The sequence below is a fragment of the Ascaphus truei genome, chromosome 5 (assembly GCF_040206685.1).
Source record: "Ascaphus truei isolate aAscTru1 chromosome 5, aAscTru1.hap1, whole genome shotgun sequence".
Classification (NCBI taxonomy): domain Eukaryota; kingdom Metazoa; phylum Chordata; class Amphibia; order Anura; family Ascaphidae; genus Ascaphus; species Ascaphus truei.
The window spans coordinates 271,209,724-271,236,262 of NC_134487.1; the positions used below are offsets into that span (position 1 = coordinate 271,209,724).

At 46.2% G+C, this 26,539-nt stretch overlaps 2 protein-coding genes across 3 annotated transcripts in view; one reads left to right on the plus strand and one right to left on the minus strand.

The window, feature by feature from the left end:
- Positions 1–25,100, minus strand: part of LOC142495915 (leukotriene C4 synthase-like) — an 88,883-nt gene extending 63,783 nt beyond the window's left edge. For both annotated transcript variants that reach the window (XM_075602039.1, XM_075602037.1), the window contains exon 1: positions 24,961–25,100. The gene's annotated coding sequence lies outside the window, so the exon portion shown is untranslated. The remainder of the gene's footprint in view (positions 1–24,960) is intronic.
- A 22-nt stretch (positions 25,101–25,122) lies between these two features.
- The window catches only part of CANX (calnexin), a 40,239-nt gene continuing 38,822 nt past the window's right edge, over positions 25,123–26,539 (plus strand). Inside the window, exon 1 of the mRNA XM_075602034.1 lies at positions 25,123–25,281. The gene's annotated coding sequence lies outside the window, so the exon portion shown is untranslated. The remainder of the gene's footprint in view (positions 25,282–26,539) is intronic.

Here is a 26,539-nt window from a genome sequence, read left to right on the forward strand (position 1 = left end):
GACGCTTTAGTGGCCATATTTGGATGTGATTGCCTGGGATTTAAAGAAGTGGATGCAGTGACCTCCTTTTTATTACACCAAGCTATTTGTACACATCTATTTATCGTTTTCTCCATGGATTTTGTGTCCCTGAATCACTTTACGTACCTTTTTTGGACGGATATGGAGAGCGTTGCTGGAGAGCTGCACTTCCCCTCACAAGTAACTGTAGCCCTGTGTGGTTTGGGCTATAGGTCTGCCCTCCTCCTGGCAGTAATACCTGGGTAAGGGCTGGTTTCCAAGAGCAATCATGGGTTTTCCCAACTTCATGCTGTGCAGTGAGTCAGTGAAGGCAGTGTCATCAGGCTCTGTGTTCAATTAGAGCTTACTTAATGTACTGCAACTTCCTATTTACCTTGATAGAGACAGGGTACCCGTGCCAAGCTGCCAGGGCTCTGGTAGGCTTGAAGCCTCCCCCCCGGGGATTGTGGGTAGACCCATACCTCCGATCCCACTAGGGGATAGGGGAAGAGCTAGAACCTCTCTCGGTGCCCTTGGCTGGGAGTTGTGTTCAGGGACATTCTACTGGTGAAGACCTGCTGTGATCTATGCTGCTGAATAAGGACTATCAATAAAGAAGCTACTGCATTTTACCTATTCCTCCTGCCTGAGATTGAAGTATATTGGGAGTAGGGGAACGAGTTCTTTTGCAGATACTTTACCCCATACAGCTGGGGGCTGCACAAGATGGAGGCGCAGCACCTGTAAGTAGAATTTGGGCACAACCCCAGAAGCCTGTCCTGTTCGTCCCCTATACCATCATGCAAGAGACGCAGGCCCCCCTGTTGCCAGCAGGTATGCACCACACTAAGACATGTAGGCAGAGCAGTATTTCCCCCAGGAGACTGTATGTGAGATTGGGTGGGGGAAAGAGGGTTACCTAACATTCACTTGTTTCTATTTCTGATTGTTTTAGCACGTGTGTGAGCATGTGATTGTGCAATGTAGATTCCATGTTTATTCTGTAGATAGTATTTGGCACTTGACAGAATAAAAAAAGTAATCTGGCCCGCAACTAAAAAATAATGTTTCTACACCCCTGCTTTAGACGTTACTCTTTTATACCAAAACAAGCTAGCAAATAGGAATACAAAACCAGGATTGGATCACAATGGCACAGGTGACCGTTTACCGGTATAATTTAGGTCCATGAACTGGCTTTATAATTCCACATATATTGTCTCTCTCAAAACCAATAATTTTCCATGATCATAACATTTTAGTATCTCCCAAGTCTGCTTTTTTGTTTCAATCTTTTTTATTGTATATTTTGAGACAAATACATCTTTACATTGCAAGGGGAACATCACATTAACGGCGGTACACATTATATCAAATATTGTCATACAGTATTAAGATCCATAGTTATGGATATGAATCCATGTTGTTCCCGTCGTTTCTTAACAGTGAGCTGCTGCTCCTTAGTCTCAGGTGTGAACTTAAAGTGGATAGATGAGATGCGATAGAAAAAAATGTATAGTTGGAAGGAGGGGGGGGGAGGAAGGGAAGGGAGAGGGTGGGGATGGAGGGGAACTTAATACAGTGATTGGTACTGGACTTACTCTCCTGTTGCCTACTTATCTTTGGAGCCAAGGCTCCCATGTTGGGTAGAACTGATCCGGGGTTTGCTTTAGTTGGGCAGTCAGCTTCTCCATGTACATAACTTTTGTTTATTCTTTTGTGCACCGTTCCTCTTGATCGGGCTTTAATCTTTTTCCAAGCTGCAGCTAAGGAACATCTCGCCGCTGTTAGAATTAAAGAGATCGGTTTCTTCGTGGGGGACGGGATATTTTCCACTGGCTTGGCCAGCACAAGGATCAGCGGGTCCAGAGAAATCCTCAGTTCCGTAATCTCTAGCACCATACTCTGGATCAACACCCAAAAGTCCTGCTCCATCTCCCAAGTCTTTTAACAATAATAATACTTAAGTATTTCGTTTTTCAATGGGTTTTTTGTTTGGTTTTGAATCAGTGTTTTGGATTTTCTTTCGTTTTTCTGGTGTTTTCATTTTATAAAAATAAAATAAAATTGACACACATTTGAATGGAGTTTATCTGTGCACTTTGTTTAAATTTTCCATACTCCTCTTAAATTGCTTTTGTCACCTACCTGTGGCTGGGCTAATACAAGAGGTGGAACATAATAAGAAATTATGCTTTATTTTTAACCGGACGTGCAAGATGATGAAGCGGTGGGAGGTTCTTCAGTTAAAACCTATAACCGGAATCCCTAATAATGCTTGAGAAGAAATGTTGTGGATAATTCTTGCATTTAGTTTGGTCAGCATTGACTTTTCTTATATCAAAAGGTGTGTCAAGTCAACTAAGCAGGTAGACTCGTGGGAGAGGGTTTACGAGTGGGTATATGAGTGGGGTCAGTCAGTGGTAGAGGTTAGTTGGTGGGTTTCGAGATCAAAGGTGCGAGTGAAGTCAGTGGGGTTTATCAGCTTTCAATGCATTGTGTATAAATGTTAGCTTTGTAAAGTGTTGTTTTGCCCCATGCAAAAAAAATTAGCTTTAAGTCCAAAACTCCCTTCTGGTTTGAATGCTTATCAGACACAATAAGGGTTAAAATAAAATGTGTGTGTGCCGAGCATGCACATTTTAAGTGAAACTTCTTTGTGTTTTTGCCATAATGCAAAGAATTTTGACTTAGAACGCGCATGCGCAGCACACACACCCTGTTTTACATATTTGCACTTCTATATGTATAGTAACTGTGAATTCCTCATGTGCGTGTGTGCCTCTGTGTGTATGTGTCTGTGTGTGTCTCTGTATGTGTGTCTCTGTGGGTGCTGCACCTGTGTGCGTCTGCACAGCAGAGCCGGTGCCTACTGCGCAGGTGCGCAGAGCCGGTGCCTACTGCGCAGGTGTGCCGAGCAGTCTGCAATGGCTCCTGCGCATGCACGCCGAGCGCTGAAGGCCTCCGCATGTGCGGCGGCTGCCATAACGGCCTCTTCTGACGTGACTTCCGGGACTGCACTTCCGTCTCCATCAAGGCAATTTACTCAAAAGGAAATTTTCATTTGGTAGGTGCCAGCAACGAAGTTTCACTTCAAAAAGTTAACAAAAGTCCAGCGTACAACACATAGCCAAGATAGAGTCTATGGGGCCTTCTGTGTCTATAAAATGACTATGTTCTGTGCACCGCGCACTATACTGTCATTGTGAAGCGCTTTGAGTCCCATTGGGAGAAAAGCGCTATATGAAATAAAGTATCTTATTATTATTATTATTATATTCATGAACCTTTAGAGTACCACCAAACCTCTAGCAATTCCGGGTCATGTGATTGCTCCAGACGCAGTCACATGACGCAAACAAGCCCCAGATGCCAGAATCGTAAGTGGAGGGAACTTACTTCCGTTTCAATCGTCCCTTTAAAAACAAACAAACAAGCAAGTCCCTACATCGTATGAGGTAAGTCACTACATACCCTCCAACATTTCCCAGATTAAAAAAAAGGTACACCTGCGTCCATTACACCACACACCCCTTATATATAACCTTGCCCATTATATATACCTCCACCCCTCAAAAGAGACCCCAACACTCCTAAGATCCCCCATCACCCCTTATAAGAACCCCAACGCCCCTAAAACATTTAAAAATAAATAACAGCTTCTTACCCTTCCTGTAAGTGCCAGGCTGCAGGCAGGGCAGGGAGTGGCAGCGGGCACAGAGTTGTGCCCACACAGTTAACCCTCTGGGGTCCTTAACCCCTTATCTACTAGTAGTTCCTAGCGAGGGGACTACATAGGGTTATATAAAGAGATAGTGAGACCACTTTAATGTACTCTTATCTCTCCCCCATTCCTCTCTCTCCCTCCTACAAATAGACACCTCTCGTATAAAAATTGCATGCAAGTGTGATGTCTTTTGATATAATTTATCCGCCTAGATTATTCTTAGTGAAAATGCCTGATTATTATCCCGTGAAAATGCATTCCAGTTTTGAGTAATTTTGCATGTCAATTAAAACATTTGATTTTCCCCCTAAAGGTGCATCCGCATGTATTCCCGGGCTCCCCCAGATCTACTTTTTACACCTCATTATCATTACATACAGTGGTTAGACCGCAGAAGAGGATTCTGGGTACAGACATGGTACTGAGCACAATGTGCCAACGTTTTTAGCTTCCAATTCACTTTAAACTATTTATCCCCAGAGCTATTTTCTGTATTGCACAGCATGTACAGCATAGTGTTGGAAAAGAAAGCACACAATCAGGACACTCACTAATAAGTTTTTTTGGTGTCCTCCATGGGATACGCCTAGTGCATAAGTGTCTCAGCGAGAGGGTTCTTGTACGTGTAGCCCCCTTTCCCCCGTGTCTAGGGTGACTGTGTGTGGTGCGCTATTACCTGTTTGCTCACAGGAGGCTTGATCCTCCGCTGCAGGGAGCCTGGGGTGTACCTGGTTCACGCACTGTTGTAACCTCCCAATGCTCCCAACCGCGTTGTCCACACCTTGGTGGTGTTTCCCCCCCAAAGTACTGAGGTGCCCTGGGCACCTAACCACCCGGTGTCCACAGGACCTAACCCACCCAATGTGTGTGTGACAGCACTGCCCACAGTAAAAGTGTTGTTGTTGGTGCCTGTTAAGGTACCTGCCCCGGTGCTCCAGCACCCGGGTATGGCCAAAGAGCAAACAGGAATCCGCTGATCCAGCGACGTCGTCGTCAGCGAAGCCTCCACCTCTGCCTGGGGTGGACTCCCGCTGAAATGTCCCACCATGAAGAGAGTCTCTAATTCAATGGTGGTCTGATCCCAGACCACAGGCCGCAGATACTGCATGGCGTCTTGCTGTGTCCTTAACACTTTGCAACTACAGGGCAATGTCCCTATCTATTGGGCCTGTCCCTGTAGCAGCCACAAGCTTATGGGGGAAGTCGGGGCCTAGCTGGGGCCTATAAGGGGGTCTCTGGCCTAGTGCAGAGGCCACTGACACCCTGCACACACACCCTCACCTCTCTGTGTCCCAGCTCCGACAGGCGTGGTCTCTGAAGCGCGAATGTATCCATCTGTGAGCAGGAGAATCCATGAGCCCTATTGGCTGGTCTGCAGCACCTGATCGGCAGCCCCTGTGCATATTGGGGCTTGTAGTTCCCCTGCACTGCTCCGCATCTAATGGCCGCCACACACGCTGTCTTATGCACATGCGCAAGGCTCTGCTAATGGCCGCCGCACTCTGGGAACAGTCCGCACTGCGCATGCGCGCGCATAAGCTGTAAGGCGGCGCCCTGCCAAGGGAGCCGCCGCGGACCTCCGGCGACCCGTTCGCCACGCTATCTGCCCGCATCGCTTCAGCAGACTCGCCCACACACCACTGACCCCTGCCTCAACCTCCGCTGCCAGTTCCTGCTGGACAAAGTTTGAACTCAAGTGCCAGTGTACAGCCCTTTACCAGGTTCTCCATCACTAGTTCTGTGCTCATACTACGGCTAGGGGTGTAGGGTGCTCTGTCTTCCAGTGGCACCACTCCAAGACTGACATGGCCCTGTGCCCAAGATATACACTTAATTTTAGCCAAAAGGTCAACACTCAGTGACAAGGCCTGAAATAAACAATGGAATGCGCTAAATGTAAGTCCTGTTAGTTTAGTATTAGTCAAGTAGATCTAAACATATGTGATGGGATAAGTCCGTACAGTATATAGTTCATGCACTATATGATAGAGTACCATATACTAAGAGGTGCTACTTGTTCATTGCAGATCTTCCCAAACTTCACATAATAATTGATTCCTGATGATTTCATCATATCTAACAAACACTAATGTGCACTTTGAGTGCAATCTAGAGTGAACTAGTGTGAGAGCTGTACCTCATACAACAAGTTGCTATATAATTAGTCTTTTTTTCTCCCTATGCACCTATGTATTGAAGTATAAAGTACTAACTAAAATATCAGAGTGAGCGGCAGGTTATTTTCAGTTACAAACTTTAGATAGTCAGCCAGTAACTATAGAGAGGAAACAGTGCACACAAAACAACCTCTATGGTTTAGTACCTATTAATACAGAATATTAAAATTCAAGAGCAAGTATTGCACTGGCAAACAAATATTCTTTAGAGCTTACCCGAGTCAGTCCCTGACTCAGTGACAAGGTTTTTATCCCTCTGGGACTGATCAGTTTCAGCTTAGTCACTGATACGCATTGTGAAACAGGTCATGATTTCAAACCTGACACTAAGTTACGGTGACTTAGGATCTTATTTAGTTAGTAATGTCCCCTCAAGTGGTAGTCCAACCCATATATACACACACACTAGTGGGTTCTGCTTATCTCCTGGAAAAAACAATTTGTAATTCTTCAATTTGCAAAAAAAAAAGACAAGTGCATGACTCCAGAAGGTAAGTAATACAGTCACAAATGAGAAAAATGAAGAATGCTTATGGCAAGTAAGTCCGCAGTTCTCCTGACTCCTTGGTGCAAATTCAGTCAGTCCTGTGGAGCATCGCAGAGACCCCCTGGAGTCTGGAGCATGAGTGCTTCCAGGCAGCAGCTGATGATGTCAGAAGTCAATGTGCCAGAAAGCTTGCGGTCATCTGTCTGCTATAGCCAGGGACCTGTCCTCATGTAGTGAGGATCTGATCTGGCATATGGACCGTTAGTCTTCCAGATCACATACCCACTACATGCATGCAGTTCATTTTACAGCCTACAGCAGCGAGATGACCTGATTCCTAATATATACACTGAAGTCTCATGCACTTTTCTTTTTGTCTTGAAATAATAAGCTTATGGTGGGTAAATCAAACGTGACAAAAATCCTCCATTAAACAAAATGCAGCAAAGACAAGGAACCTGTGTGTACATCGCTATTCCTTTCCAGATAATTGGAATAGTATACCCCCTACTATGGGGGTAGTAAATGTGAGGGGTACGAAGGTGTAGGAAAACAAGGAGGTGAAGGACAATTTTTCATAGCAAGTATCGACCCAAGCAGAAGATAAAACAGCTCAGTCAGTAAAGAAGGGGGACAAAACCATTTTTAGGTATATAAGGGAAAGGAGGAATAGTAAGACTAAAGGCAGACGTAAATAGTCTTATTAAGGGCAAAAACAAGGTATAGCAGACCACCCTAATCATTATTTTTGCTCAGTCGTCACAGCTGAAGGTGAAAGAGCAGGACCACAGTTTGTGAAATGGGATGTTTGGCTGTGCGCCACCGACGGTCCGCCGCCACTACAACTCGCTTACTGAATAACAGTAGGCATTTTGCCCGATAAGTGCACGATAAGTGGCTTATCCTAGGATTATAGAATAGACCCCTAGGTATTTTTCTGCCAGGGGCAAGTTCAACCAACTGGGCCCCAATTTTTTTTATAGAATCAAGGCAAAACAATTCTGTAATTGTTTACTGTATTTGTGAATCTTTTGTATGTTCTCTCTCTTCACCCCATTTCTCTCCCCACTCCTCCCATTCCCACCCCCTCTCTCTTCCTCTTCCTTCCCCCATTCTCTTTCCCCCACTCTCTCCCCGAATCCCTTCCCCAACTCCCGTCTCCCACTCCCTCTGTTCTCCCTCCATTCTCTCTCCCCCACTCCCCTTCCCTCCCCCATTCTCTCTCTAAGCCCTTCCTCCACCCCCCCCCCCCCACATTCTCCCTCTGTCCCAAGTTAAAAGATCCTACCTGTGGAGCAAAGGGGGGGGGGGGTTATGTTCTGGCGGCAGACACCGGAAGTTGTGACTGACTTTTGGGTCAAACCACTGGGTCGCCACCTTCTTCTGCCACCCCCTATTCTCTCCCACCCTATTCTCTCTCCCGAATTCTCTCTCCCCCTACTCCCTCTCTTCCAAACTCCCTCCCCCATTCTCTCTCTCCTCCCCCCATTATCACTCCTCCTCCCATTCTCTCTCTTCCCCACACCCTCCCCTAATTCTCTTTCCCCCCAATTTCTCTCCCCTCCCCATTCTCTCTCCCCCTACCTCCCCCATTCTCTCTCCCTCTCTCCCCCCTCCTAGTTCCGCCTCTGCCACTCACTGCCCCATGACTTGAGGGGAAACGTATAACCACATAGCTAAAATATCAACAGGATTCCAGATGTGCAACTCTTCAGTGACAAACATGATTTTAGATTCATAATGCTTCAGAGATAATCTGGATTCTTCAGTAGCCAACGAGCTCAAACTGATCAGATTCATAACCCTTAGGAGCTCAACAGGATTCCACATTTAGGATTCTCGAGAGCATAACAGGATTTCATGTTCAGGATGTTTCAGAACAACACAGAATACAAAACAGATGTTTCAGAGCTAAATCGGATCCCACATTAAGAATTTTCTAGAGCTAAGCAGGATCACACATTCAGGATTCACCGCAGCTTAACTTTGTACCACATTCAGGATTTTACAGAGCTAAACTAGTTTTTCAGATTTCTCCAGAGCTCAGCAGAATTCCAGATACTTCAATGTGGCTAAGTGTGAGGAATCGGGGAGCGCGTCCCTTGTGGCGCGTTCCCTCCTCGCTTACCTATAGTACTGCAGCGGCAGCTGGCGAAGATTCGCCTCCCGCTGATGTGCGCATCACTGTTCCTGTTACAGAGCGTGTGCGCACCCGCTCCTTCTATGCACGGTCACTGAGCATAGCTCCGTCCCCTCGGGACGCGCCGCACCTCCGCTGTGCGCGGTGCACGTGCATGACAGCGCGCAACGAGCCCCAGCTACGTGTCAAGCTTTGCTATGAGCCATTGTCTCCTGCAGCTTATCCTTGGCATCTGCGGAGGCCCCGCCTCCTCTCCCTCCCCTACTGGTTCCTGTCTCCTATATAAGACTGCCTCTTCCTGGCATACCTTGCTGAACATAGACTTTGTGTAGCATTGTGTGTGCCTGGCTTGTCCAGCCCTGTCTTGCTTTGATTTCTACAGTTACCTCTCGTGTACCGACCTGGCTTTGCATTTGGATTCTCTCTGGCTCGTGACCCCTGGCTTATGAATTAACCTCTCGTGTACCGACCTGGCTTTGCATTTGGATTCTCTCTGGCTCGTGACCCCTGGCTTATGAATTAACCTCTCGTGTACCGACCTGGCTTTGCATTTGGATTCTCTCTGGCTCTTTACCCCTGGCTTACGGATAACGACTACGTGTACCTCTCCTACCCTTGGAACCTGGCGAGTATTGGATTAACCATTTTTCTTCATACCCAGACCGAGCAACGCTACAAACCACCCACTGGGCCCGCCTTCGCTACTGTGGGTGTGTGGCACGGTCCTTCCCACCTCAGTGCCGGGGTCAGGTCTTGTCTGTGGGCTCGCACAAGCGTGACACTAAGAATTAAAACCAGACAAGTGAGATAAATGCTGCACACCTCAAAATATGAACAAAAAGTGATACAATTACCGGTGCTCCAGTGCTTGAACGAAAGCCTGTAATCAGTCCTAGGTAGATGATAAAAGGAACACAGGGCACAATGGATTTAGAATATCCAAACTCATTTATTAAATGTTGTGTTGGCTCAATAAATGAGTTTGGATATTCTAAATCCGTTGTTCCCTGTGTTCCTTCTATCATCTAGAATTAAAACCAAACAGCATTCCACATTCATACTCCCCCCAAAACAGTATTCCAGATGCATTATTCTTCACTGGACAAAGCTACTGCACACATAAGCAGTGTACATTCCCTATTCTCAAGGACTAAACAAGATTCCAGATTCATAATTCTTTGTTGGACATAATACGCTCTGGTTGTAATATTATAGCTGCCAACTACCGCCAGAACAGAACACATTGTATCTACAATTTGCAGAATAAAAATACATTCATTTAAGTCTCAGTTTTTGGTATTATGACAATGGGGCCCATGCTATAAACATTCATTAAAAAAAAAGTGCTTTTATTTATTTAATTGGGGTGTTTAGGTGCTTGTGTATATCTTTTATTATTGTGTATTTTTGGCCTTCATGCTTTTTTATTAGGGTGACCATTGACTGCTATAGTGGATTATGCCTATATTATATGGGTATGATGTACCACTATGCAAATCAATGGGTACAGGGTGGGTATAGTGGTCCCGGGGTGGGTGGTTAGGCCTCCTGGGTGGGTGGCAGGGGAGGGTGGGTTAACCCCTTAATTACTATAGCGGTTATTAACCGCTACGGTGATTAAGGAGTTAGGGGCCATTAGATCGTATTTTTTCTTGTATTCTTTCTGGCAACGGAGGACATGGACCTGGAGTATGCTGATGAGGACACCCTTCATGATGTCAGGGGTAAGTAGAAAGGCTTATTTACTTTATTTATGCTGGCTGGCTAATGTTTTATTTTATAATGGGCAAATGAGCTATCATCCATATCTGGATAATAATTATTTTGCCCATTAATTTATTGTATGTGTTGGGGAGGTGGAGGTGTATTTATTTCAATGTATTCCACATTTTGTTTTGGCCACAGGATTGGTACCGCAGACCAGCGGACACCCGCGGGACCACATGAGGACCCCAGGACACCCGCGGGGACAACCTGAGGACCACAAGACACCCACGGGGACCACCCACGAGGACCATCTGAGGGCCCCCAAACACCCGCAGGGACCACCCGCGGACCATAGACACCCACGGAGACCACCTGAGGACCACAGACACCCACGGGGACCACCCGAGGGCCTCGAAAAAACCCATGAGGACCACCAGAGGGCCCCCAGACATCCGCAGGGACCACCTGAAGACCCCCGGACACCCGTGGGGCCCACCCATGGGGACCACCTGAGGGCCCCCAAACACCTGCGGGGACCACTCAAGGACCCCATACACCAATGGGGACCACCCGTGGGCGCTAAGACACCCATGGGGACCACCTGAGGACACCCGAACACTCACAGGGACCACCCACGGGGACCACCCGAGGGCCCCCAGACACCCATGGGGACCACCTGAGGGCCCCCAGACACTCGCAGGGACCACCCAAGGGCCCCCAGACACCCGCGGTGACAACCAGAGGGCACCCGTGGCCTCTGATATCAATTATGTGGGAGTAGAGAAGGTGGGTATTAGTGTTTATTGTGGGTAGCGGGGGTGGATATAGGGGGTATTTGGCCCTTGGTGGAGGGAGGTAATGAAGTTGCCTGTAAAATCATTTTTAATGCATGGGATTCTTGCCGGGCCCTCCGGTGCTGATATTAGTGGGTACCAGCTCCGCAGACTCCTGGCATCAATCCAATGCAGAAAAAAAGCATTTTTTTTCTTCTAAGTCCTGTATCGTCGCCTCTCAGCAGCTTCTCACCAGCCTCACGCCAACTTTTTGGGAGAAACTCGCCATTCTAGAGCCGCGATTAGCCTCGATAACCTAATCGTGGCTACTAGAATTCCACGAGTTTCAGAACCTGCCGATAAGTGGCTTATTGTCGCTCAACCGGCGATTTTTTTTAAGACGGCGGAAATTTTTGGCGATGTATGCCTTTGTCGCCCACTTATCGAGGCTTACTGAATAGCAGTAGGCATTTTGGCTGAGAAGTGCACGATAAGTGGCTTATGTCCGCTTATAGCATAGGCCCTAATTTGTTTAGGAGCAGATGTCTTATATTTCCTTTAATGGCAATGACAAAAGGCAAGCGTTGCTGGATTCTTAACTGCACAAAACATTTTTAGCAGTACATGCAAAAAATGAAATAACTCGTACAAGAAGGTTTCGCATTAAAAAAAAAGAATGGGTTAATTATTGGCTAAAGGAGTATCTTGGCAATAAAAACACTATTGCTAAAGCAAGTGAACCAAGGCCGAATCCCAGTGTCGGCTTTCCTTCTGAGTTCTGACCTTGGGTACGTTCCCTTATCTTCCTGTTCCCAAGACACCAAAATTACACTGTAAGCTGTTCAGGCTCCTTTTTTTGTAATACCTCAACCAAGGGTCCCCCTAAGCCATGGGTAGCCAACTCTAGTCCTCAAGGGCCACCCAGAGGCCAGGTATTAGGGATATCCCTGCTTCAGCACAGGTGGCTCAATCAGGTGCTCATTCAAAGACTGAGCCACCTGGGCTGAAGCAGGGATATCCAGAAAACCTGACCTGAGGGTAGCCCTTGAGGATTGGAGTTGGCCACCCTAAACCGATCCGCAGTCCACTCACCTCCGTGGATCCCCTGGTTCCCAACATATTTGTGCATGTCACCACACAAAATGGACGCCGGGGTCAGACTCACTCCAGCAGCTAATTGAAGGCCGCAACCAGACATTGACGTTGAGGTATTCTACTGGTGTCCCTGCAGCCATATTTGTCATTTTGTTGTGTCATAAACCATCAAAAAAAAAGAACCATCTTGGAGACTGGGGGGCCCCGAACAGGGAAATCAGATCAACTGAGGATTTTATTCCCACCCCCCACCCCCAACTTTGAAAAAGGCTGCTTTAACTCTTGACGTAACTGATCATTTCTTTAAAATGCACATTTAAAAAAAAGTAGAATATGTGCTCCAAAAGCACCAGTTGCCATTGGTATGTAGTTAAAGAAATGGTAAAATATGCATATATATATATATATATATATTTAAAAAAAAGTTTCTTATAGAATCTGTTTGAGCTTTTGGGTGTCTCCTTTGCTTAGGGAATTCACTATTGTAATGCTCTCCACTACATCATTGATTCAGTGTAGATTTTGTGGAAGAAACAAGCTCCACCCTTGTTTCGCTCCACTCTCCCCCCCCCCTCTTACCTTTTCTCTGGCGGTTCAAATGTCATGTGATGTCACGTTGCCATGGCATCGCGACGTCATGTGACCCCATGACATTACTTGACACCGTGTTGCCATGGCGCCGCTTCGGAGACAAGGTAAGGGACTTACAGAGGACTTGCACGCTCCCCCGGCATTTAATTTAAATGTTGTGTGAAAGAGCGTGGGGCCTCTGTAAGCGCTGCGCCCCCCAGTTTGCGCATCCTTGTTTTAGGATACCAGTCTGCCAGAGACTTTGTTTATTGCGTAGCTACAGCACGAGATACATATGCACAGCCAGACCGAGGTCTGGTTAACATAAGCACTCTCTTGTAGCACATACACAGTTCATACTAATCATGCTCTTACCCTTAATATATTGCAAGCCAACCAAAAGAGTCTAAAGGTTTATTCTACAGTTTCAGCAGCTGGGTGTCATCAAAGCCCGATTTCAGATAGCATACACAAACCAGCGATAACTGCCATTGACTTTAATGACAGGTACTGCCGATTTGTGCATGATACTGCTTTGATGACTCCCGGTCACTGTGCTGAGATGTCTATAGAAATTCTGTGCAAAAGTGCTAACATTATTATTTTTCTTATTTAGCACTGGGGGCCGCCAACAGGAGATGAGCTAGGACAACTGCCCCCAGCCACACAGCACTGGAAGTTGGGGGCGGCAAAAGGTCGGGCTCAACTCCTGTGTCCGGCCGCAGCTCTCCCCAGCTGGCTGCAGGTCTCCCTCGCCGGTTGGTGCCGGAAGTTGGGTCCAACCAGAAGTCAGGCTCAACTGACACATCCGATCGCAAGACCGACGCAGCACCGAGGTCTGAGTCCACCCCCCAAGGTAAAAGTGAGTGTGTGTCTATTATGGGGGAGGGGGGTGTAGGTATTGTGACGAGGTAATTGTGTGTGTGTGGGGGGGGGGGTAATTGGGTGGGGGGGGGTTGAGTGTTGGGTTGAGTGTGAGGAGGCTGGATTGAGTGAGAGGAGGGGGCATTGCGTGATTGAGAAGGGGGGCAAGTGAGTGAACGAGAGAGGGGGTGTAAGAGAGGGAGGGGGGGAAAGAGGGACAGAGCGATAGAAGGAGGAGTGAGAGAGGTGGGATGAGTGAGAGAGGGATGGAAGAGAGAGCGGGGGTGAAGAGTGTAAGACATGGAGAGTGAGTGAAAGCGAGGGGGAAGAGTGAAACAGAGGGGAGGGAGAGAAATACATGTTGGGAGTGGAGGTGTAAGAAGGGAGGATGGGGAGGGGAAAGAGGTGGGATAAGAGAAAGGGGATTGCTGCTTTCAAGGCCGCCAACACAAACTCTAGTGCTGGGCACTGGGAAAGCTGTTGGCGGCCGTGTACATAGCACAGTGCATAGAATTTTGCAGGCACAACGAATCCCTTTAGAGCCTATAATCTAATTTTTAAACCAGAGGACCAGGGAAATAAAGTAACTTGCCCAAGGTCATAGAGAGCTGACACAGAGATTTGAAACAGGCTCCCCTGCTTTAAAGAATAAACGCACAATATATAATTGTGGCACTCCTCTTAGTGATTAAAGAAAGATTGGAGGCAGATCTACAATATGGTGGTTAGGGCGATCTACAATGTAATTTGGGTAATTTATGCTGCTTGGGTGAGTGGTAGGGGATTCTCAGTCACCTTGAGCAAATACAGAATAGATAGGAACAGAACACCCTAGCGCAAGAAACTATACCTATTAATTTAACCCTTAATGTTCCTTAGAAACAATGGTACCGAGATCTCCAAGGACAATACAATATACAAATTCAAATATAAAATTGTAATAAAAATACAATAAATTGTTACAAAAATTGATGACACCCAACTGTGTGTTTTGGTAAAACCTAAACCTTGTGAACACACTCATCAATTAACAGCAACAAAACAGTAAATAAAACAAACATGTCCTCATATTCTTAATGACAGAAGGACTATTAAATGCAATTTCATGGCATGTGAATGATCAATTCACAAAAAAAAAAGTCCTAACTGTTTAATGAATAATATGTTTGACACAACCCAAGTTAAAAAGTATCCAATATGGAAGTATATTGTTTCTACTTTGTATCTCTGAAGTATACTTCGTTTCCGCTTCGTATCTTTCAGAAAGGGTTTGCTTCCCTCCTCCTCCCCAGTTTGCAGGGGAATAGGTATTTGCATTTTTGCTTTTGTTGGATCAAACCTTGTGATTATATTTGTAACACAATAATATGTTCAAACTCTGTGATGATGGAGTAATTGATTGTGTCTTAGTGATGTATTATACACATCCAGTGGTGACTTTTCTAAAATGTGGATCAACCATGAAAAAAATGAATTACAATAAGATAGCCACACACACACACACACACACACACACACACACACACACACACACACACACACACACACACACACACACACACACACACACACACACACACACACACACACACACGTGCTAACTAAAAATGGTGCACGTGACAAATTGCAAAATATAATAAATAAAAAGTGAAAGTGGCTGTGATAAGTAGCTGTGATACTGCTGCTCACCCCCTTAAAGCAGCAGTTCAAGCAATATCCTATGTGTGTGTGGTTTTTTTTTTTAATAAATCAGTTCTGTACTATGAGAAAATACTTGTAGCATTTAAAACAAACAAAAAAATGTTTTAAAGACATTTTTAATGTTTCTAATGTAGGAAGCATTTCTAAAGTGACAGTCCCCTTCTGATATGCTCTGGCTCTTGAGCCCCGCCCTCTCTCAAGCAGTGCACCAGTTGTATCTAGTAACTGCCCATTCAATCATATTCCAGGACTACATTGCCCAGAATGCTGTGCAAGAACGGAGTTAAATTACCCGGAGTAAGCGATCGTTTTCAGGAGAACGGATCGATCTGCAGCTTAGCTAATCACTTGTTAGTGTTCCAGATTGTATTGATGCACATATTGAATGGGAAATATATATATATATTATTATTATTATTTTTAACAGCAACTTGAACTGCAGCTTTTAGTTCTTGTACTTGTGGAATGGCTTCAGCAAAGGGGAGCGTGGTATCAACCGGAGGAATGAAAACACACAGACACAATAGTGTAATGCAGTATTCACTCAGGAACTAGGCTTATAAAACAGTAGTGGGAACTACTCACATTTTCCTTAAAAGAAAAAAGGCAAAATCCAAACTGTGGCAACATCAACAGGATATTTCTTGAAGGTTTTGTAGTATTAAGCTGAGGAATACGCACACACATGCTGACCATTCTTTGAAGCATTTTAAAAGTTGTACAGATTGTAGGAAATCACAGCAGCATTGTTTATCAGAGTATGTGTCCTTACCCACTGAGCTCCTCCATCAGCCATAGCTTTAATTTGTGATGGCTACATGTATTTCCTGGTATGCTGGCATCAGACATAATGACAATGACAAGATCTCCAGGACACATTCTGAAGACATTTACTAAAATATTATTATACTGGGGGGGGGGGGGATATTTTTTTCTGTTTTTAATTGTATTTCAGGGGCATTCTAATTTTTTTGCAATCAATAAAATCCTCCTGGTCTGACCCTCTTTGTCCAACAGAAATCAAAAGTTTCATTGGTGCACAAAGCCAGCACATTATTGTATGACCCTAAGGATTAAATAAAGTCATCTCCATACACCTCCACCATGTTTGAAGACTACTCAGTAAATTATCAAAAATACATGACTGCAATTACTTAACATATAAATGGTATCATGGGTGGTTGTTTCCAAACACGGTGTGTCCGACAGTGCTTTATGGAGAAGGTTGACAACCATTGATACTAACAGTTGGAAGTGTGTAGTTACACCCATTACTGGTTTACATTACAGCAGCAATCCTACCTACACATTATTTCATTTTATACACCATTGGAACCAGGTTAGTTACCGATGTTCTCCTCCCCTTTCGGGAATAAAATATAGCCGCCAATTGTAGCAGGTCCCACGGGCCAATGAGAAGCCAAATCATTGTTTGCCCATTCTTATTGGATGGCCATTTACATGCCCCGAGGGAACACTTGCAACTAAACGGATATCTCGGAAATTGGGGATGGGGAGGGGTCCCTAGAACTAAAAATATTGTGGGTTAGCTCTGGAGAACCCCTTGGGTTCGAATGCGGGAGGGGAAAAAAATGGTTAATTGCGAGATTGCTGCTTTAATCTTTTCAGTTGGGGAGAGAAGCTTGCAGAAGGGAACGCTGCCTAAACACCACTTATTACACCGCAGCATTTAGGTTACTGTGTAACTGAAGAAAGTTACTATGTTACCTGCAACTGTCATAGCAGAGTCCAAAGGGGAAGCCTAAATTATTACAAGCCTCATTGTTGAACACCAAGGAACACATATATGGCACAGCAGTCATGTCACATCTATACTTATGTAGCAGGGTCCCTCCCCCGGTTCCCCAGTTCCCCCGGTTACCTCCGCTGCAGCGGGAGAATCGTAAGAGGTTGCGGCAGCGTGTAAGAGAGGTGACCCAAGCCGCCATCTTGGAATTGCGCAGTACGTTTCATGCATGCCCAATGGCCCAATAATTGTGGCGGCCAACTTGGGATGCCTTGCGCATGCACAGTGCAAGCGGTGACCATTAGGGAAATAGCACCCCTGGGGAACTACAAGCCGAGGGGCTATGAGTCAGCTGGCTAAGCTTAGCCAATCGCACGGCCGGATTCCCCTGCTCCCTGATATTGTTACATTGCGCGCGCTGAGAGCACGCCAGTTGGATTTGGGACATCAGAAGGGTAGGGTGTGCATGTGCAGGGTGTCAGTGGCTCCTGCACCAGGCCAGAGACCCCCTTTGACCCCAACTCCCCTGTATAGTTTGTGGCTGCTACAGGGACAGGCCCTTAGTCAGGGACACTGCCCCACTTAGCCTCACTAGTGTCAGGGACACAGCAGAACACCGCGCAGTAGTTGCGGCCTGTTGTCTGGAACCAGAACACCACCGAAAGACATAGAGATTCTCTTCAGTGTGGGACACTCCAACCGGATACCACCCCACGTGGAGGTGGATGTCATCGTGGACGTTGCTGGATCAGTGGATCCATTATCGTCCGTCGGCGCTACCGGGTGTGGGATCACTCGGCAGGTACCTCACCTCACCAAGTGCACCAACTAACACCTTCAGTTCTAGTGTCTCACACATATTGTGGGTTGCTACTTGGGGACACCAGGGTGGTTGGGTGCCCAAGGGCACCTCTGTACTTTGGGGACTGTGTATCAGGTGTGGACAGTGTGTTGGAAGATACGTAAACTGTTATCTTATACCATGTGTGTATTTCTTATATTGTCCTGTGACGGGGTTATCCAACACAGTTAGGATCCCACTCAGGTGGAGGCGCTGTCACCAGACGGATCAGGTACACCCCAGGCTCCCAGCCGCGGAGGTTCAGGCCTCCTGTGAACCTCAGGTAACGCACACCACACACGCAGTAACCGCCACATCTCCCAGGGGGTGGGGGAAAGTGCGCTACACATATGTTTATGGCCTGCTGCCTTGTGTAGCTACAAGCTGCATGCTGTTCTCACACATAAGACAAAACGTGATTTACCCTGAAGGGAATCAGTTTGAGACTGTGTTGGTTATATGTCTCTGAGGATTTGTATAGTGGTCTGACATTGGGTTACCATCTGGTCATCCTAGGCTTAGATCCCCTGAGGCCGACCTGATACAAATCACGTCAAGACAGCTGGTTACATCTGACTAAAAGCCCATGATTTTCCGATAAACTATATCGGATCAAGCTATGAAAGGTTTCACTGCTCGGGGGGAGGGGAACTTTGGAGGTCACTGAAAGGTCACTTAAAGATGATAAGACCAAAATGAATGTTTAGCGTTACATCTTGGTGATTAACATATTTCTTACATTATTTGTAACGCTGAAATCAGATTTTTGTTATATTTTTGAATATTCTTTATTTTAGTTCATTTGGAAACATGGTGAAGTGAGACGTGGAAGGGATTTTACTTCCTCAGGGTTCTCCTTGTGTCTGATGTTATGGTGTGCTGAACAGTAGCTTCACCTCTCTCCTTACCTTTATTGGCCCTCCAACAGGCACAGGTTGACCCAATGCTTGTAATATAGTACGTGTAGGTGCACGAGGCGCGCGCGTTTAAAGTCTATAGGGAAACCGGTGATGCGTGCGTCTAGGAGGCATGGCTATGACGTCACAGCTTTAGGCCGCACTGTGATTGGCTCACAGCGTTACGTGGCACGGCAACAACGCGAAAATACAAATTTCTTGTATTTCCCCAGGATCTGCCGCGCTGACGTTCACGGCCGCGCGTGTCTCAACTATAGCAACGTCAGGCTCACACAGGCAATTATCATTGATGCGTGCGAGAACAGGAGGCGCACGCGCGCGCACTATATTACAGGCCTAAGGCTGCAGTCCCAGTGCGGTCTACAGCACACGCCTCGGTGTGCACTGTGCGCACAAGCACCGCCCTCCAAATCTATCTGGGCCAAGTACAAGCATCGGCGCGCATTTAGCAGCCTCGCTGTACTGCAAATTTTCTCACATACAACGTATTGGTATGTGGAACATGTGACGGAGGCGTAGCCACGCCCCCGCCGGCGGTTCAGCCAATGAGGGCGAACCAGCCGCATGAGGTCATGACCACGCCCCCGCAAAACCCCTGCCACGCCCCATCCCGGCGCAAACTCTCCCTCTCTCCCAGGACCGTGATCTGCAGTTTAGCGCTGTGCACGCGCCGCCCCCCCTACCGGGCGCGCGTGCTACAGAACGCACTAGGACCGCAGCCTTAGCTTTCAGGAAGCACTTTCCCATTAAGATGCCCTAATGAAAAGGAAATCTCGTGATTCCGAGAAACCCAAAGCAGACAACTCTTTTCTCCAGGCATAATTCCATTTCTTAAGAGAGCAAATTACATGAAGTACTTTTTTTTTTGCCAATTAAAGGGTGTTGCATCTGCCATGCCTAGGATAAAGGTGAACAAATAGTAGTGATACATTTTATGGCTTTAGTCTTAATTTCAGTTGTAAATATTTTAAATCTATTATTTCATTTACTCATAATATAACTTATATATATATATATATATATATATATATATATATATATATATTAAAAGTTATATTATGAGTAAATTAAAAAATATATATATATACACATGTTGATCCATTAAAACTTATCACAGTCTACAACTAATCTACATTTCTCCAGAAACCTGTACAACTACTAGACCATTAAACTGTAACGGGGAGAGAGGTAGATGTTCCTCGTATGCTCGGTTCAGAGGTAAATATTCCAGATGGTAATGGGAGGACAGGTATGTGTTTCTTGTACCAGTGGATGAGAGCTATTTATAAGATACCTTTCCTCTGTTGCTCGACTGCTAAAACTCTAACTCAGGCCCTCATTCTCTCCCGTCTTGATTACTGTAACCTCCTGCTGTCCGGCCTTCCTGCCTCTCACCTGTCTCCCCTACAATCTATCCTAAACGCTGCTGCCAGAATCACTCTACTCTTTCCTAGATCTGTCTCAGCATCTCCCCTCATGAAATCCCTCTCCTGGCTTCCGATCAAATCCCGCATCTCACACTCCATTCTTCTCCTCACTTTTAAAGCTTTACATTCTTCTGCCACTCCTTACATCTCAGCCCTAATTTCTCGCTATGCCCCATCCAGACTCTTGCGTTCTTCTCAAGGATGTCTTCTTTCTACCCCTTTTGTATCTAAAGCCCTCTCGCGCCTTAAACCTTTTTCACTGACTGCCCCACACCTCTGGAATGCCCTTCCCCTCAGTACCCAACTAGCACCCTCTCTATCCACCTTTAAGACCCACCTTAAGACACATCTGCTTAAAGAAGCATATGAATAGCACTGTGGATAATCCTGGACACATGATACATAAAGCTTGGCCCCCTGCAGACGCACTTACCAGAACTCCCTCCTACTGTCTCTGTACGTTCTCCCTACCCACCAATTAAACTGTAAGCTCCTCGGAGCAGGGACTCCTCTTCCTTAATGTTACTTTTATGTCTGAAGCACTTATTCCCATGATCTGTTATTTATATTATCTGTTATTTATTTGATTACCACATGTATTACTACTGTGAAGCGCTATGTACATTAATGGCGCTATATAAATAAAGACATACAATACAATACAATTTGATATATTTGTAAAGGGTGAAGGGAAGAAACATGTATTTTAGCTAACAAAAAAAAACAATGTTAATAAATCTTCATGTCTCACACAGTCAATTTCAGTCTCTAGAGCAGTGTTTCCCAACTCCAGTCTTCAAGTACCCCCAACGGGTCAGGTTTTCAGGATATCCCTGCTTCAGCACAGGTGGCTCAATCAGTGGCTGTGCTGAAGCAGCGATATCGCGCTTGCAAAATTAAGCTGCGTCCACGCTGCCGCTGAGAGCGGTGACATCACCAACTCTTCAAGCATGAGCACAGGGAGTCCTGCATAATTTTGCAAGCACGAGTGGGAGGGCATGGATCGGGGCTAGTTTTGTGTGTGTTTGTGTGGCTGTGTGTGTGCGCATTGACTGCTATTGAGCGCGCTTCAATGTCCATTTTGTTTGTCTCCAGAAGCGCCAAGCTTTGGAGACCGTACGCCCCCCAGTTTGCGCACTGCTGCATTTAATAACAACACACATTCACAACACACATACTCAATCACAACACACACAACACAATCACAACCAACAGACACAACACACACACAATCCACATACACACAATCAATCACAACCAACACACACACACAATCACAGCACACACACACAACACACACAATCACAACCAACACACAATCACAACCAACAGACACAACACACACCACACTCAATCACAACACACACAACACAGACAGCACACAATCAATCACAACCACACACTCAATCACAACCAACACAGGCACAACACACACACACTCAATCACAACCAACATACACAACACACAATCACAACCAACACACACACACACACACACTCAATCACAACCAACACAGGCACAACACACACACACACAACCATAAGTCACAGACTTTCACCTGGGGGAGGAAGTACTACTGTAAGTCTGCTCCTGTCCCCCATGCTGCTGAAAACTAGGACGGGTAACACAGGAGGAGGGGATGTCTGTGTGCAGGGAAGGAAAGCCCTGCCCCCTCTGCAAGACACAGCAGAGAAGCAGCCTCAGCACAGAGCTTCTTGGCCGCTCATGCACAGCTCTGCCTGCCCCGAGGTTTCCCCGCACGCAGCCCGCGCACCCCTAATTAATGTTTGCGCACCGCTGCTCTAGAGCATCACACATTAAACCACACAAATTCAGATTCTAGGTGTATGCATGCACATGACAGCGATGATTGTGCAGTGTTAGCTTTCAATGTTCCCAAAGCTGCATCATGCTTCAGCTCAATTTAGGCAGCAAAGCCCATGTAGAGAACTCACGCACAGGCAGGTGTTTCTTTTTGCAATGAGTCACACAGAAATTCCACTATTTTCTTTTATGGCTTATCACTGTATTCTGTATAGTGCAGGATTTTTGTCACATTTTAGCCATTTAAAAAACTTATGTCACAATTTGAGTAACTTTTGCAGTTTGGAATTTAAAAAGTGTGTGTGAGCCGAGCACGCACATTTTAAGTGAAACTTCTTTGTCTTTTGTCACAGAAATTGTATTTGTGTTGGTTCTGTTTTTTATTAAAAAATCAAAACACAATTTCAGTGACAAAACACAAAGAAGTTTCACTTAGAACGCGCGTGCTCTGCACACACACCGTTTTAGCTATTTGCACTTCTATGTTTATACTAACTGTGAATTCCTTGTTAGGGCTGGGACCCGCTGCGCCCTGCGGTGCGGGCGGCTGCACGGGCTTTCCCCACCAGCAGGGGAATCCTCCCGAGCCGGTCCCGGTCCCCCCTGGCTGCACAGCTCACTACACGCTGTGACGCGTCAGCCGCTACGGGATACAAGAGAATTGTGATCCCTAGCGTTGACGCATCACGTGGTGTGGCTTTGAGCCAATGAGGAGGGGAAGCTTCGGGAGGAGGAGAGGCTTCGGGGAGCAGGGAGGAGTGTGGAGGGAAAGCAGCGTGAGTGCCTGTCTGTGTGTGTGTATGTGTGTATGTGTGTATGTGTGTGTCTGAGTGCCTATCTGTGTTTGTGTATGTGTGTGCCTGAGTGCGTGAGTGCCTGCCTCTGTCTGTCTGTGTGTCCGTGTGTATGTGTGTGCCTGAGTGCATGAGTGCCTGCCTCTGTCTGTCTGTGTGTATGTGTGTGCCTGAGTGCGTGAGTGCCTGCCTCTGTCTGTCTGTGTGTCTGTGAGTGCCTGCCTCTGTCTGTGTGTGTGTATGTGTATGAGTGCCTGCCTGCGTGTGTGTGTGTGTGTGAGAGAGTGCCTGTGTGTGTGTGTGTTGCTTGTGATCAGCAGCTCCAGCCCGAGCCTGTGGAGAGTAGCGGGTCCCTCCGCTCAAGCCACGCCCCCCCTCCCACTCCCGCCCACCTCCCGCTCCGCATATCGCGGTCTGTGTATGTCAGCGCCCTGCCTTTCCGCAGTGCGGGAGCGCTGACGGAGGGAGCGGGGCCTTAGCCTTAGTGTGTGTGGGTGTGATTCTGACTGTGTGTGCCCGTGACTGTGTATGTGTGTGTGACTGTGTATGCGCGTGTGACTCTGTGGGTGACTGACTGACCTGGGTGGGTGACTAGACGGGTGACTGACTGTTTGGGTGACTGGATGTAGGGTGACTCTGTATAGAGGGGCCCACCTGTGCAGCAGAGATTGGTTGGGGTCCAGGCGGCTGATTTTGGGGTCCTGCTGGGTGGTCCTGCACGAGCCGCACCTGCGCATGCTCGCCTTGCTGGCTGCACATGGTGCTGGCCGCACCTGCGCACGCGCACGCCAATGGCCGAGCCTGCTGCATTGCGAATGTGGGGAGATTATTGGATTCTGCGCGCAGCGGCTCACAACATGTTCTTCTGTGCATGCGTATAGTGTTAATCTCGGTGCGGCCAGGAATGGTGTTTTTTGCGCATGTGCAAGCGGCGCGCGCCCATTAGAAATGTGACGTCACCCACATTACATTTTTTTTCCTTTCCAATTTAAGGATTTGTTCCCATGAAAATCCTGTAGGTGCCAGCAAAGAAGTTTCACTTAAAAAAAAAACAAAAAAACAGCATAAATAAGTAATGTGCCTATGGTGTCACTATTTGATGAGAGACATGTTCCCTTGATCAGAAGTAATATACTTCTGGTGTCATAATTGTACCAGAGGTCTCTACTTCTGATGTCACAACTGGATGAAAAGTATGTGCCTCTAAGTATGTGCCTCTGAAGGGATCATTTTGCCCCATATGTCTTAATTCTTTGAGGTATTACACTTAGATTACAGCTGTGTGTACCCCAAACATCACAATTGGATGAGAGATTTCTATCCTTGATGTCACAACAGGACTATAGGTATGTACTCCTGATGTCACAATATAATTAGCATCAAATGCCCTTCGTGGTACATGATGTTGTGATGAGACATTGGCTTCTACTGTAATCCTGATGGGAGGGTGGTACCGCGTTAGCCTGTAGAATAGACAAAGAAAAGTAAGGATGCCTTTAAAAGCTAGCACGTGGTTAAAAAGAGTGCAAGCTTTCCAGGACCACAAAGGGTCTCTTATTCAGGCACAGCATTGCCCCTTTTTTTGTTTTTACTAAATGCAGCAGTTCCTTACATTTACACAGCAATGCAATTATCTAAACTGACGATCGATCAGCTCTCCCATGATTGATCAGAAGATCCTGCTTCCCAGGGCACACAATATGGCTGTCTGTTGCAAAAGGGAGTGCTGTTGCTGTAGCAACCCAAGGAAGCTTAATATATTACAAATCATTACAAAGGATATAATGAGGGGGGGGGGGGGAATGCAGTAATTATTATCTAATAATACACAAATACCCTCCCCCCAAAGGAATTTGAATGAAATGCTGCTTTGAATTAGAAAGTATGATAGTGAAGGACTGAATTAGGCGCCAATGTTTCTGACATCTCAACTGTGATGTGAGGTTTGTGCCTCAAGATCTCTGTGGGATTCACTGCTCTGTCACAGGTCACCATTTTGCACATATCTTCTTCTCAGCACCCATGTCACCCCCAGCAACCAATACAGGGAATGAATGAATGAAGCATTATAACGGCCCCTCTGGCTACCTCACTTCCTCTTCCCCTTAACACAGTCCCCTCATTCTCCCCACACACTCACTCTCCTTCCACAGCCAATCAACGCTCACCGCTAGCCCGCCGATTAACCAGTCACAGCGCTCCACGAAGAGAAGCTCCTTGGGAAGCTCTCCGCCTCCCTTTGCGTGATTGACAACCAGGGCTAACCAATGGTATCGCCGATCTTCCCCACGACGGGTACCCTTGGGCAGCTATCTCCAACCAATAACGTGGCGCGAGGGTTAGATGGCGTCGCCCTCCCTTTTTAGTCCGTTGCTCCTCCCCTTTTTTTTGCTTGTCTCCCTGGCTAGGCACGTGACGGAGCCGTTGCTGTACCGGCGAGCGGGCGTGTGCGTGACAGAAGCTAGGAGGAAGCGGTGACCGTGTCGGTGGTGAGCAGAAGGGGGGGAATAACAGGAGAGAACGCGGGAGGTGGGGTGACAAGTCTGCACACCTTACCGGTGCTGCAAGTGGGGAGGGGGGTCGGTGCGGCCTAGTTATGCGGCCTGACTAAGGGATAAGCCCGGGAGGTCCTGAGGCGTTGACAGGGAGTAGGCCCGACCGCAGATATTATGCATAGAGGGTTTCCGCTCTGTATTGTCCAGTTATTTACATACATGGGGAATTAACCATATGCTACAATAATATAACATAGAATATAACCCTAACCGCTCTCTGTGTGGGGGAAATCATTGTTAATAATGTACCGACCTCAGCATCGGTAGGAATAATAGGTTCTCAGAGGCTCCCACGAACAAAATGTCATAAAGGAGCATTTGATACAAATAAAGTCATACTATAATAAGGTGCTGACCAGTGAACAATATATAGAATATTAGTTGATTAATCTCCAAAGCTAGTGTTGGAGGGATGTGGCTATGCCAAACCAATTCCTGATAAAACAGTATTGATGCCATTAAATCCACCAATAATATTAATTGAATTTATCCTCGGCTTAGGGCACGCTAACAACCTATGTGATAAAATAAAATAATATCATACATAAACTATCAAATATATTTATTAAAACCAGATAGTTTATAGTCCAGTCTCCTGTCTTTATCTTTTATAAAAATAAAGTAGTATCATTAAAAAAAAAAAAAAAATCAAGAGTAATGCGAGTTATTTGCATATTGTGCAAACATTATGTCCCCCATGCATTGGATATTTTGCAGGGGGTGGGAGGTGCATACACTGCAAAAAGCATGAGAGAAAGGTGCTTCTTTACATGTCGTCCATAGAGAGGACACTTTGCAAGCTCAGATGGGTGGGTTGTGCCTCTGAATTTACTATCGTACTTTTGCTTTTCCACATGGATTGACTGATCTTGGGGCCTTCTTCCTGTAATCTGATTTAATGTAAGGGGGCTCCAGTGATACCGTCAGATAATGTTACTGCATGATTGATAGGAGTATTTGGAGCCAGCACTATGGGCGTTGCTGACCACATCATTGAGGGGATTTCTTGTTTTCGAGGTGTGGATACACACGCCTTGAAAACGTTCTTTGTTCTTTCCAATGACTTGGAGGCTTTTCTCTTAGCTATTCTGTACCCATTCATTAAATAGGAGAGTTGATGTAACACTGTTTATCATTCACATTAAAATGTTATCTTTGCTTTTTAACCAGTCACATTTCACATGAAATTTAT